This window comes from Bubalus bubalis, chromosome 16, assembly GCF_019923935.1.
Source record: "Bubalus bubalis isolate 160015118507 breed Murrah chromosome 16, NDDB_SH_1, whole genome shotgun sequence".
In the NCBI taxonomy this organism is placed as follows: Eukaryota; Metazoa; Chordata; class Mammalia; order Artiodactyla; family Bovidae; genus Bubalus; species Bubalus bubalis.
Window position 1 is genome coordinate 68,415,356 of NC_059172.1, and position 12,400 is coordinate 68,427,755.

The following is a 12,400-nucleotide window of genomic DNA, read 5'->3' on the forward strand; positions in this document are numbered from 1 at the left end:
AAATCTACTACTATTCTTTAACAGCTTTGGGAGACTACTAGAACAATGACATAAATCTACTACTATTCTTTATTTGTTCATAACATAAATCTACTACTATTCTTTAACAGCTTTGGGAGACTACTAGAACAATGAAACAGAATTTGGTGTTTAACTCACAACATTTCCATGACCGACCTAATTATCTTAAGTTCTCTTTAAATCTACTCTAGAGTCCCCACTATGCTGTTACGTATCATCATTTTTTAGTAATTACTTACAGAGCCTTTTTTCTTAATAGTAAAAATGTAGTAGTATATATTCAATGATATCTTAGACTTGGTGAAATATGTTGATGGGTTGAGGAGAAAAAGGTGGCAATTAAAACATGACACACTTGTTTTCTAATTTTTCTAATGTGTTCTAATTTCATAAATGTTAAGATGAAGAAAACAATTTGACTCTTAGAATTGATGAAACATATATTTTTCCCCCAAAGCATTCTTTCTCACCCCAACCTTTCATCCCTACACTAAATCAATCTTGAGAGTCAGGAATTCAAAGAATATCTGCCTTTATCAAAGTTTGACAGTGGCATCCCTACCTTCTCCTACTTGTCCTCATATCACTAATTTGAAAATACCAGTTTTGCTTGCCTCTCCTACCAAATGCCAAGCAAGGTGCCTTGTTAAAGAAATATTCAGAAAATGAATAAATATTTCCTCTTGAGCCTCTCAGAGTACTTTGTACTCAGTAGGTCCCAGTGACTGACTAAGATGCCAATGTAAGCATGGACTTGTTTGCTTCGTACCAGTCAGGGTTTTTTATTATGACAAGGAATGGAAACTAGCTCTGCCTATTTAAGCAGAAAATGAATTTGAAGGTAATCTACAGAATCTCCAGGAGGGCTGGAGAACTGGGTTTAGAGGTTGCTGCTGCTGCTGCTGCTGCTAAGTCACTTCAGTCGTGTCCAGTGAAACGTAGACAAAAATAATGCTTAAAATGGCAACGTAGACCCAGTCTAATAAAGACACCTTTACTTCCATTATCAGGTCCAGAATCAATAGCTGGCTCCACTGACCCCTCCCCAGGACTGATCAAGAGTGTTGCCAAAAAATATGTGCCGCTGGGGCAGAGTCTGGGTCCATGTCTCTGATGAGTCCACGTCTTATCTCACGCAAGGATACCTGGGAGAGAAAGCATCTGGCACTTTTAGCTGCTATAGTGAGAAGTGGCCTCTGTCTCATAATGTGAGACAGGCCCCTCAACACAGGAAAGGGGTTCAGACAGCAGTGTTCAAGAGTAAAGACGGGTGTCCACTCTATATAAACAAATACCTTTGAAAGCCAAAACACACTGCAGACAGAGTACACATAGAATACACTGAGTGAATACATGTCTGCCTTTCATCTTTGTCTACTTTGTGCCATTTTATTTTAGAACCTGAACATGATCCTTTGTGGCTACTCTGTGGCTAGTCAAAGAACATATTATTTTATCTAAGAATTTCAAGTCTGATCTTAACTAGGTGAACGAACCCACTGGTGGTCACAAAGTAGAAGCATTTAAGTGATGATTGGTTAATTATCTAAAGAATAATCTTTAAGTAGAAAAGAATGAGGAGAGATATTCATTATTAATCAAGGAAAGGATGTACAATAGTTATGTGCCACATAAATGTTACTAAGTTAATTAGATGTTGGCAGGTTCATAATAAATGCCTAAGAACTCAATGTAAAATGCATAATCAGATTTAGGAGGTGCTTTTAAGGTCATATGAGCCAACATCCTACCCAGGCTCACAAGAGTCAGGCATTCCCTTACTACATTTCCTGATAGATGGCCCAAAATGCATCACTTTCAGTACAGTGAGTTAATAGTGTCTGTTTTTGATCTTTTTAATATGGACTCTATGAATGCAACCAAAGAAAGCATTAATTTCTTCTGTACTGTTGGTTAATACTCAAGTGAACTAACTTTTACAACTCAAACTGTTGTTAAAGAAGGACTTCCACTCCCTGACCTTAGCAACTAATCTTAGAAACTAAATGAAACCAACTCTTTCTGCACATAATTTTAGTTTCAGCTCTTGCTCTCGGCTAAGGGATATTAAGTGTAACCCTGATTGTCATTCAAATTCACTAGTTCTTGGAGCTTTGCATTATCAACAAACCTGATATATGTATAGTCTATCTCTGTGTGTATGTGCTCAATCACTCAGTTGCGTCTGGCTCTTGGCAACCCTCTGGACTGTAGCCTGCCAGGCTCCTCTGTCCATGGGATTTTCCCAGCAAGAATACTGGGGTGGGTTGCCAATTCCTCCTCCAGAGGATCTTCCTAACCTAGGGATCAAGCCTACGTCTTTCCAGCATCTCCTACATTGGTAGGGGAGTTCTTCACCATTGAGCCACCTGGGAAGCCCAAGTATATCTGAGGCATTGATAAAACTGTAGAAATGTCAGGGTCAAGGGAAGAGATCTGAAGCAGGCCAACAGAAACAAGCTTCTATGTGGCTTTCACACTTAGAAACATTCTTTGGTTCCAGCTGATGAATCCAGCTATTAGATCTCATCCCAGATGTCATTTTTTCATTTCATCTACAAAGATTACTCAAGAGTCTAGTTGACAGATGTATTCCAGAAGGTTGGTACAGATGTAAAAATTTGATGAGTCTGGCTCTATTTTAAATATTCTATGTTATCTACAATTTAAAGGAATAATAGAAGAAATATTTGATACAAAACATCAAAAACTATAATCCAATCTTTCTGTTTTATGTCTTGATTTTCATGTACTAGTTCACATATTGGGCTACATACAGATCATACATGAGACAGAATATGAAAACCAAATTTCTATGCCAGATATTTTAATGTAAGCTTTCAAAGTTTTAAGTTATGTATTTAGGTGGTCCTATGAAGGGTGAATATATATTTACAACTGTTATGATTAATGATGTGCATAATATATATTAATTAAATTAGCTTTGATAAGTGTTTACCATTTTAAAGAATATATGATAAAACTTCTCAATTAAAAACAACTGTTTTAAGATTTTTGCTAATCTAAATGGATTCTAAGACCAAAGAAAATTTGAAATTAAAATATAACTGTTCTACCAGAATATAGAGTCTTCAGAAAATTTGGCTTTCAAATACTGAAGGGTACAGCATCTTGATTCTTCTTCTGAAGCAAAAGGAAGAAATATACTTGTATAGTTAATTCATGCCAGAGACTGATTCACACTTAAAATATTTATAATGCCAAACTGTAATGTAAAAAACAAAAAATAGGGAACAGAGTTTATGTTATCATTGATGACATTTGCTAAACCAAAAAGCAGCCGTGGTATAAATAAGTTATTAGTTTCATCATGAATGAAAGCTTCTAAACATATGGTAGCTTTATTTATACAAGGGAAAAAGGACTGAGAGTCATATCAGCTGAAATAAGACCTTATACCACACATTCTAATCAACAAAGTCCCAATCCCAATAATTAAAATGGAAACTACATTTAAAAGTTATGTAAAGACTTTTGAATCTGTAGTCATTAGCTTGTTTGAAACTGATTTTAAGGGGGCTTAATGAGCTCTCCTTGGAGAAGACAATGGCAACCCACTCCAGTACTCTTGCCTGGAAAATCCCATGGATGGAGAGGCCTGGTAGGCTGCAGTCCATGAGGTCACTAAGAGTCGGACATGACTGAGCACTTCACTTTCACTTTTCACTTTCATGCATTGGAGAAGGAAATGGCAACCCACTCCAGTGTTCTTGCCTGGAGAATCCCAGGGATGAGGGAGCCTGGTGGGCTGCCGTCTATGTGGTAGCACAGAGTCGAACACTACTGAAGCAACTTAGCAGCAGCAGCAGCAATGAGCTCTCCTTAAACATTTACCACAATCATCTGATTTATATTAAAAAAAAGCAAAAGATTAAACATAGCAAATTCTGAATTATTCTGGTGGCATCAAAAACATTACAGATTGTACACAGACAATATAGAAATTGTCTAATTACTTTGAGATTGAAGTTATTTATCCCTTAGAACACAGTTAATGTTTATTTTATAGACAAAGATGATTGGAGTTGACACAATATTCTCTTTTGAAATGTGTATATCTTTCATTTTTCAGCACAGAAACTGATGTTAAATAAGACTTGCTCATGGTCAGCATAAATGAACTGGAGGGCTAAAAGTTCCTGGGATGCAAAAACATACTGTCTTCAGAGTCTCTAAATTCAGACTATTTACTGAAGACTTAGAATGTGAACTGAGCACACAATTTCAGTTAAAGCTCTTTATGGGTGACAGTTCGCATAAGCTGTCTTTAGAGATCACTGAAGTAAGGCTTTCTTTAGTAAGTCATATCACTTTAATAAGTGAAACCCTGCTGAAAACAGAAACTGTAGTCTAATTGCTTTGAGATTTTGGCAACTTCAAGATGTCTTTGATCACTCTTTTTCTCATGTACTATCAGAATTATAAGGCAGGATATGTTTGCCAGACACTACAAAGAAGAACAATATAAATACTTGAAATAGAGTGTTTTCTGTTCTATTTTTAAGGAATAATCATTTGATAAGGAAAAACCTGAATTGACTGCTTCACTACGCATTTTAGCATAGAGTAATTCTGTGATTTAAAAAACTTACTGTAATTTAAAGTTTATATTTTATATACTTATTTACTGTAATATAAAGTAGAAATTTAACCATACATATGGATACTCAGGGCTTCACTGGTAGCTCAGCTAGTAAAGAATCCACCTGCAATGCAGGAGACCCGGTTCGATTCCTGGGTCAGGAAGATCCCCTGAAGGAAGGGGTAGGCTATCTACTCTAGCATTCTTGGGCCCGGTGGCTCAGACGGTAAAGAATCTGCTTGTAATGGGGGAGACCTGGGTTCAATCCCTGGCTTGGGAAGATCCCCTGGAGAAGGGCATGGCAACCCACTCCAGCATTTTTGCCTGGAGAATCCCCATGGACAGAGGAGCCTGGCAGGCTGCAGTCCATGGTGTCCCAAATAGTTGGACACGACTGAACTACCAAGCATAGCACAGCACTGCATGGATATTCAATTATATGAAGCTTTTCTGAAGATGGTCCCTAGAGATAACTATATCTGTTAACAGACATGAAATCTAGGATGGCACTCTACCATCATTTGCTTGAGACTGGCAAACAGGAATCTTCAGAAAAAGGAGATTTTCTGTTCTCTATTTGGACCATAGTGGTTTGATCTTCAACTTCCCTGGAAAATTCCTATAATGATCAATAGTGAAAGTACCCACTGGGTCTTCAAAGACATAAATATAAGTGGTGTGTTTTTGGAATAAATTACATTTGAAATATTCTGAGTAGGTATTTTCTAGTACTATAAGCATATGGGCATTTTCATATAGTTCTATTTCTGTAAAATCTACATTTTTTTCCATTATCAGAATCTGCTTCCTTAAAGATAGCTGGACTAAATCAGAAAATGATTGCAATTTAGTATCTTTTCCTATCTGAAGCAACAGACTTGCTAAAGCCAAAACATCTGCTTATCTTATTTCAGGAATTTGGGCAAAAGCAACCAAATATTGATCAGCATCACAAATATCAAATTTAAATATCATCTTTTACATAAAAATAACAAAACTTTAAAATGCTATATACCAGATTTGTTTGATGATGATTTTTTTTACCTGAGGAAACCAGGAAGGTAGCAGAACTGTGAAGAAGCCCTTTAAGTATTAGTCAAAAGGCAAACGAACTATTTTTTTAATGCAGTGAGATGCATTCACCCAAGTACCATTTACCAATCCTTGGACTTGTCCCTTTTCAGCTCCCTTTTCCATTCCCATCACCAGCTATTTAATGTCCTTTAGCATTCCCTTTTCATTTTCCTCATTCTCAGCAGGCTTCTTTGTCCTCTGACTGAGGCCGTCAACCTCTAGCTCCACTCCATTAGGTATAAAGGTATGAATTTCTTTATTCCTTACCTCCCAGGGTAAGATCTCGCTCATTCAAGGTCAGACCTGTCAAAACTGCTCATCATTTTTGACTAGAGCCACTAAGCAGAATTCAGTGGCTTTCCCAGGCTCCTCGAGTGGACTCTGGAAGTCTCATATCTTATGATACAGAGCTCTTCCTCTACCCCCACTTCCCTTACTCATCTTTGTATCTTTTGGCACCTCTCACTAAATCTAGCAAGCAGAGATGTGTTGAAGGATTCACTTTTTAAAAGTATTTAAAAATTTTTTTTAATTGGAAAATAATTGCTTTACAATGTTGTATTAGTTTCTGCTGTACAACAAGGTGAATCAGAATGTGTATGCATCTCACTTTTAAGCATGAGTTATTTTCAATAGCTTGAGCCAGAATTGGACTTGTCCCAGATTGTCTATAGAAAAGCATATGATTTCTGCTCCACTTTCATTTTTCAAAACACAGTGACCCCAAAAAGAGGACCGAAACATTTCCAGTGACTATAGAGTTGCCAGATAAAATACAGGCAGCTCAGTCAAAACTGAATTTCAGATGAACAACAAATAAAACATTTTTTAGTATAAGTATACCTCAAATTGTGCATGGGATATACTTGTACTAAAAACAATTATTCATTGTTTATCTGAAATTCAAATTTAACTCATGAGCAGCTTATATTTTTATTTGCCAAATCTGACAGCTTTACCAGTGACTCTAAAAATTCTCACAGGACTCAAAGAATGCTTCTTTAGAGCACCTGGAGGCTTGTATCTGAGCTCTGCAAACTTCTCAACTGGCCATATTTTATGTCTGTTAATGATACTGGGTTACTTTCTGAGCAAGTCAGTAACATACTTTAGGAAATGCTGTTTCTTATGCAAAATTTTTACTTATTTTGTTAATTTCATAGAATTCCCTTCTAATACCATCTATCAATAATTTCAGCACAGAGAATACTGTAATGTTGCCCCAGATTTCTTGAAAAGCTGATATTCAGAGTCATTATCAATACTATTTCTGAATGAAGTCCTTGCATTTATGTATTAATAATGAAAATTTTTTTGAAATTTTAATTTTGAAAACACAATATGAGAAATATATGTCTTTCATTCGGGGATTCCTTTTCTTCATCAAGCACAGTGAGACATACTGTCCTCACTAACAGGCTGGGGAGAAGCAGCCTGGGAGGTGGAGGTGGAGCCTGTGATGTAACTGCAGTGGGTCTTTGCTAGAAAAGTCTTCTCTAAATGATAAATATCTGTACACCGAATTGTTCAGCTTCAATGTGTATGGTCTTACAAGAGAAGAGACTTGTCTCTTTCAGCATAATGTAAATCTTAGAGGCTTGAAATCTTGGTCAACAGAGGAATTCCTCACAAGTTGTTTAGAGACATACTAAGAGTCCCACTAAGGGAGGAAAAAGCAGGTTTCTTCAGCAAAGGAGTAACCACTGTAGTGCATTAATGGTGTGTGTGTTATAGTGGAAGTTATAACCCAAAGTGTGAGGAAAGATGCCCTACAGCTTGTTCCAATCCTGAAAGTTTCCTACATTACTGTGTTGTTTCCTTATTCTTGACAGTGATTATGGAAAAGACCTTCATTTCTTATTCCCATGGAAGAATTTAGGAGAGAGAACTGCCTCCCAGTTGTAGAGGGATACAAATTTTGCCTTTCTCAAAATTTGAACTAGATCTCAGATTCAACTTCTAGGAAGAGAATGACTAATTCTGTGTAACTACTTGGTGTCTTGAGATGATAATGAATTAAGACGTTTATTCCAACATAAGCATATTACCTGCTTTCCACCATATTGGAAGCTCCGGTTTGTCAAGCTCCAGGCTCAACACGCACACTGCAGAGATGCAGAACAACGCTTGGATATCTGCCCAAGACTGGTCTCTCCGAACGACAAACTCAAATTTACGGTACCAATCTAAAGCTCACCGTGGGGTTGGCAGTATCTTTTTCCTAGTTGGTATAGGAAAGGGATGAGATCTGGCAAACTGAGGCACGGGGCTTCTACCTGCCTGTGCAGAGCATAAAGGCTGACAAACATATTCATTAAACTTGATCTGAAGCAACCGAGCCTACGAGGTCGTTCCTGAAATATTTATAAGGTGTGTTACCGGACTCGCCACTTACAGGTGGGGAGGAAACACGGTGAATAGAAGCACCCACACTTGAGGGGCGCGGGAGGGGGGGGGCGGCGAAAGGCACTCACAATCGCACAGCTCACCACCACACTTAACTGTTTTGCTTTTAATAGCTCTGTCAGCCGTCGCTCCCCAGTCGCCTGTTCAATTCTACCTGCCTAGGAAAGAGATGTTCTCATAAGTGAATGGTTTCCTGGTAGTAGGAGGCACCGAGCGTCAGCTCCTAAGACAGGTCCCCGGGTTCCGGGCGCTGATGATCCTCCAGCTCTGCGGCCCGCCAACCCGAAGTCCTGCACTGCCCCTGGGGCCTCAGGCCGTGGGGCAAGGGGCCCCGAGACCCCGACGGGCCACTCGCCCTGCCCGGCCGCCCTTGTCTCCGCTCCTATTTTGGTCTCTGCCGACCATGCCTCCTCAAAAGCCTTCGGCGTTCGGTCAATAGGTGATTAGCGCCCCAGCCAAGATGTAAACAGCTTCTCCTGCCTACCTGCATCCCCCGGGTGCTAACTTGGGGTGGCAAGATGAGGGGACAGATGACGGTCCTCAATGACCACGAAGCCCCTGCACCGAGGTAGTATGCACTTTTCATTCCAACACCCTCCTCCCACACCCGCAACATTCCTGCTGCGCCCCACATGCTGCACAGCTCGCGCGATGCCTCGCGTCCTCGCCGCCACCTCGCTCCTCTTCAAGGGCATTCGCGCCTCTCCTCTCCGCTCCCGGTGGGTCGCCCCAGGACGCCGCTACTCACGTGAACTCTGCGGCCGCAGAAGCTCAGCAGGTCCCGGCGTGCGGCAGTCGGATCTCCATCTCTGCTCTCCCAAGCGCTCCGGCTGCGCGCTCCGCCCGGCGCTGGACGAGGTCGGTCCCAGCGCGGAGCCTGGATCAGGGCTGCCGCACTAGCTGCGGACGCGGGCGGGGCGGGGGCAGGGCCGGAATTTGGGTCGCTAGGAGCTGAGCAAGCTGGGATGGGCCCCAGGCGGCGGGCGGCGAGCAGGCAACCGAGAGCAGCCCCGGGTAGGGCGTGCGGAGGTTTCCCTGGAAGCACAACCCGGGAGGCCACTGAGCATGCCCAGTCGCGGGGGAGGGAGCGCGGGCGTCTGGAGGGGAAGGGTTAAATCTGCAGACCTGGCTGCTTGGGCAGAAAGCAAGGAGTACAGGCTGGAAGATGGTGAACCTCAGGAGGCTTGTCTATGGGGTTCCTAAAGAATCCTGGAATAAGAAGGCAAAATGTATTCCTCGCTCCCTTCTCAGAGAATTGTTCAGAGCGCCAAGTTTGTTTTTTAGCTCAGCTTATTTTACCAGGTGAGATCTCTCCAATCCAGACATTCACCCCTCACCTGCTTTCCTGAGCCTGGGGTCCTCACCTACAGGGATGCCTCAGCAGTACCCTCCTTTCCCGATTACTAGACCAGTCCGGTCAAGTTAAAGAGCCAGCTCTTTGGTTTGTAATTGAGGTTGCGTCAATCCTCTCAGGTTACATATTTGCATTTTTATCAGGTTTCAGAAACAATACCTTAACCCTGGGGTTAATTATAATGGATGAATTATGAACAACAAGACCTGGGGCTGTTTGGGGGAACTTTACTTCACAGTGCAAGAGGACTTGGCTCTGAACTCACTTAATACACACACACACACACACACACACACACACACTCACACACACATGGAGACCTGTGCCTTTATTTTGTATTGTGTTTCGCATTAAGGAAGAACGTTTTTCTCTCAAAACAGTTTCTTAAGTTAGAAGCAGGATAGAGTAGGGGAAAGACTATGACCTTCGAGGTAGGCCTTGATTTCGGTTTCATTTACTACTCGAGTAGTTTACCCAGCTATTCTTCCTCTCTGTTACCTCATCTATAAAATGGTGAATCCTGGACTTCCTCTCTGGACTGGCGTGAGGATTAAGTGAGACAATGATTGCAAAGCACCTGCTACATAGTAAATGTTCACTGAATAGAATTCCTGTAGGTTCCACCTCCACCATAGAGTTTTTATGAAAGGTTAGGTTAGTGATAGTCCTTAAATGGTGAACAAATTGTGTTCCTTCCTCACATCATATAACCATTACCCTTTATCCTTCTAATTTTTTTTTATTGTTGTTAGAAGCATTATCCACTATTACCTTCCCTTTATACTCTTCAGCTTCTTCTTACTTTTAAAATAAAACCTCTTGGGCAGCCATATATGAGTCCTCTTGGGAAGGAAAAGCTTTTTAGGAGAGATTCACTGTTGACAGGTTTATCCACATGACAAAAGAATTCCACTCCAAAGTCGATTTTTAAAGTAATTTAATATTCTTCTTTTACTATTATTCCATAAAGTATACTTGCATGGGAAGCAATTTACTTTCCACGGATACTGCATACATTTTAAAGTACCAATGCTCAAAAAACAAACTTTTCAATAGTTCCCAAACATTCCATGTGTTTTGTAATGCTTTGCCTTTATTTATGGTGTTCGAAACTTTCTGGAAGACTCTTCTCTTTCCATTCCACTTTACAAAGGCCTACCCATTCTTCAAATTCAAATGCCACCTTCTTTCAGAATGCTTCCCCTAACTCCAAGGTAGAGCTAATGCTCTGCTTCCAGAGCACCAATGCATTCTGATGGTACAGCACTTATCACAGTCTACTGCTATTGTTTAAGCAATGTAAAACAATTTACTGTGCAGGCATTGTTCTGAGGAAACAATTATGAACAAGACAGACATGGTCTTTGCCCTCATAGCGCTTAAAGATAGCTTGAAGAAGATAGGCAATAAACACCTACAAAGTAAATAATCTCCAAGGACACAAACCAAGCATTTTTGTCCTTGTGTTCATCAAATTAATCTATAGGCCTTGATTCCTTCTCTCAAAAATATCAGTAAAAATAATGATAGCCCTTGGTCAACCAAACTACATGGACTTGGATCCCTGCCAATTATTTTTATTCTTTTCATTTGACTTCTTCAGCTAGCTCCTCTAGGTAGGGACCTGCAATTCAAATGATGAATTGGAAGGGGTATGGAAAGCCCACAGAGTTTAATCCCCACACCAAATTATATCTTTTTTCTAACCTCAAAGAATGGCATTTCTCCAGTGGCCAGATTCAGCCTGGACTCGCATATCTCCTACATCTCAAACATCTCTTCCAGGATCATTTACCTCCTAAACCTTCACCTTCTTACCACCTTTGACCTCTGTTTATGATCCTACTTATTCTCTGTATTAGTTGACTGTTTGCTTCTACCTACTGTCTGAATAACTTAACTTTTTCTCTCTGTTTCTCTTATAATCTGAATGTGAGACAGACTTGGCACCACTTAGAATCAACTTTTCCAAAGTATGTTTGTATACATGTATTCCATAGTATTTAGAGACAGCCTTGCCACGTATTAATGTTTAACTCGGGGCAGGATCTCATTCACCTTGTATTAAAGAATTTAACAGATAACTGATATGTGATAGATCCTGCATAAAAGATTGTGAAATAATGAATGAATATGTACAGGTTCTCAACTCTTCTCAATCTCTTAGACTATATACATCTTTTCTTATTAGTCTTAATAAGCCTAGGATTGGGGACAGTTTTTCCCTTTCCTACTCTATTAATTTCCCTCCAGTCACAAATTCACAGATTTCTACCCTTAAGGATCCACAGAGCATTGTGGAAGAAAATCCTAGCCACAGTTCATTACAAATTTGTGTGTTTTAGCTAAAGCCACAATCTATCATCTATAAATCAATATTACTATTACCGCCTCCAATTCACAGCAGCTATCCTTAAAATTTTTATGTTTTCCACATTCTCAACCCACCATGTTTTTAAAAAATGGACATCCAGCTCGCCCCACTACACCAGAGAAGAAAGACTACTGAGCGTCATCGCCCTAGGAATTAGCTTGTTATTGTAAATTAATCGAAAGAATCATGTCTGACTCTTTGTGACACCATGGACTGTAGCCCACCAGGCTCTTCTGTTTCATGAAATTCTCCAGGCAAGAATACTGGAGTGGATTGCCATTTCCTTCTCCAGAGGATCTTCCCGAAACCTGGGTTTCTTGCATTGCAGGCAGACTCTTTCCCATCTGAGCCACCAGGGAAGCCCAACCTTTCTTTCCTTTTCCTAATAATCTCAGTAGAGTAGGTATTCTCTTCCTTTCTTGAGCTCAGTTCAGTTCAGTCGCTCAGTCATGTCCGACTCTTTGCGACCCCATGAATCACAGCAAGCCAGGCCTCCCTGTCCATCACCAACTCCTGGAGTTCACTCAGACTCACATCCATCGAGTCAATGATGCCATCCAGCCATCTC

The 12,400-nt window shown here is 40.4% G+C and overlaps 1 protein-coding gene across 6 annotated transcripts in view; it reads right to left on the reverse strand.

Annotated features, from left to right (window-relative positions):
* ELMOD1 (ELMO domain containing 1) overlaps nucleotides 1–8,990 on the reverse strand; it is an 85,043-nt gene extending 76,053 nt beyond the window's left edge. For 3 of the 6 annotated variants that reach the window (XM_044929778.2, XM_025266953.3, XM_025266955.3), the window contains exon 1: nucleotides 8,853–8,990. The gene's annotated coding sequence lies outside the window, so the exon portion shown is untranslated. Of the gene's footprint in view, nucleotides 1–8,200; nucleotides 8,240–8,852 lie in introns of those variants that run through there. The other 3 variants (XM_025266951.3, XM_045163004.1, XM_045163003.1) reach the window with 3 other exon arrangements.
* Nucleotides 8,991–12,400: the final 3,410 nt, after the last annotated feature.